A 2,500-nucleotide genomic window follows, 5' to 3' on the forward strand; every position below is an offset into this window, starting at 1 on the left:
CCACTTTGTTTTTCTACACGTTTGCATATCGACGTCGGATCCGGGTTCCGGACGTGCGTCGCCACTGGTCCCGTCACGGGGAGACCGGCCATTCCGGCACAGGAGGCGTGCGGGGCTGTGCGCTTTTTCTCCGTTTAAAACGTTGAATACATGATAGCTTATCGTCGTTTGATTACGCTCGTCTCCAGAAAACGCCATTCTTTAGTTTTCTCAGCGGCAATGTTTGAAAGGCACTTTTCATTGTCCTGGGCGGGATGCGGCTCGGCTCACATCTCGTTGCTTTGGCAACACCTGTACCGCCTATAGATTCACCCTTTGTGTTTATCGACTGTAGCTTTGATACAAATGGATAATCAATCGACTTATCCCAAAACGATTAAAATCGATTGATTAATTTCGGAATTGGCTTTGACGCCTGTGCGCAATTTGGTGACCGCATTTGGGTCTTTATGGAACAAAAGGTCCTCTTGGAGGATAGCACCGCGCGTCCTACAGCGGTCCGGCCAATTACACACCTACACCTAGACCTACGAGCAAGTCCATGATGTGTCAAATATTTCAAATATGTCAGTGTCCATAGCCGAATCATCAATAACAATACGTCCGCCCTGTCCGTGCATTTAGTATGATGATGACCACATATATGCTATACGGTATAAGACCTAGATATGTGATGAACGCAGTTCTCTGGTTAATGCGATTTCTGGCCCATACCAGAACAAGTTACAAATCCAGTAGGCTAATCATTTATACAGTCTGCATGAGTGCTGACTCGGGGTCGCGTCTACGTGAACGCGCACGTATAGGCCTCTCTCGGGGTAGTCCGAGCCCACTGTGCCAGTCGAGAGCCAACCACCATTTTAAAAAACATCTATGGGGAATAATCACCTCCCCCCCTTATTATAGGGACGGACTCTCCCAGGAATAACGCGAGCAAAACAGGACCGTGTTTACTGTAGGCCCACAGTGCCATGAATATTATATGTTAGCCGTTGATGGCTGATTTAATACGGCTAGGGCATCAATGCTGCCACAGGTGTTTTTCCTGTTTAGAAAAGAAAAACTTGTAAAGTACAGTCCCTAAACTCTCCTAATGTCCTGGCAGTGTCAGATGTCATTCATAGAAAAAAGGTCTGTTTTGTCATTGCATTATATTTACAATTCGATTTACAATGCAGAGTTAATTTTTATTATTTATTATTATTATTTCAATGTTATCTCAATATTGCTATTTGTTCAAATAATAACTAATCAGGTAATGTGGAGTTCTGTCCTGGACGACCTGTTGTCCGAGAACAATGTGGCCCATTTAAGGAACGCTGTGTGCATCCCCCCACTAGCTGGTCTGTAGGAACCCAGTAAAAAAAATATGGGTTTCACATTTGGTTATTTTGTCCAGCCGGAGAGGCTGTATTAATGTCTGGGACCAAATCTAAGGTGAGGCCTAGCTTCTGTTGCGTTAAAGTCATAAAGCAGCAGACAAACCTCCCGCTGATTCTGCTTCACTTTTGGGAATTTGAGCAACACTCTTGACAACAGCCAATATGGGGCTGCTTCTAATGATGAGCCCCGGGAACAAAAGACCCAATTATTGCTCCCTGAAATGTAGCCGGTATTATAACGACTTGACTTAAGCCACACAGATAGGGTCTATAACTGAATGGTTATGTGAAGCCATGGTTCGCTATATACACAACACGTATATTCATGCTCATATTTATACACACAAGTAGATGCACCCCCAAGCCAAAGTCCCAGCACACACACACACACACACACACACACACGCACGCACGCACGCACGCACACACACACACACACACACACACACACACACACACACACACACACACACACACACAGTACAACCCCCCCCCCACACACACACACACACACACACACACACACACACACACACACACACACACACACACACACACACACGCACACACACACACACACACAAACGCACACAAACACACACACATACACACACACTGCCACACACACACGCGCACCCACACACACTCACACACCCAGCGCCTAATGCCCCCTCATACGGCTGGGGGGCTGGGGGGCTGGGGGCTTGGAGGGCGTGTCCTGAGCACTTGCATTGGAAGCCCCGCTGCAGCTGCTCCTGAGGTGTGCCAAGTTCCAGTGTGGGGGCCGAGCACAGGGCTAAACGGCGGGGGGCCGGGCGGGGGGGAAGGGAAGGATGTCGGTGGATGGGCAGACAGAGGAGGTCTCTTCTCCGGGGTATAGCGAGGCAGGGACAAGGGCCCACCAGTGTGTACGTGTGTATGGACGGGACAGGGGGAGGAGGGTCAGGGCGGGGCGGGGAGGTGGCCGCTGGGCGCCGCCACACAGATGTTTGTGTGCGGCCGGTTAGGGGGAGGCCGTGGCGCTTCTCTTTGGTTCCTCTTTGTTGTTGTGTGTGGATCACCCCCTGCCTCTGGGCGGGCCGGGCCCTCTCGGGGAGGCTCTTCCTGGGGCTCAGGGA

The 2,500-nt window shown here is 50.0% G+C and overlaps 1 protein-coding gene across 1 annotated transcript in view; it reads left to right on the plus strand.

The window, feature by feature from the left end:
• Positions 1-2,500, plus strand: part of nol4la (nucleolar protein 4-like a) — a 22,707-nt gene that overhangs the window by 1,262 nt on the left and 18,945 nt on the right. The window lies entirely within an intron of this gene.

Source organism: Gadus morhua, chromosome 1, assembly GCF_902167405.1.
Source record: "Gadus morhua chromosome 1, gadMor3.0, whole genome shotgun sequence".
Classification (NCBI taxonomy): Eukaryota; Metazoa; Chordata; class Actinopteri; order Gadiformes; family Gadidae; genus Gadus; species Gadus morhua.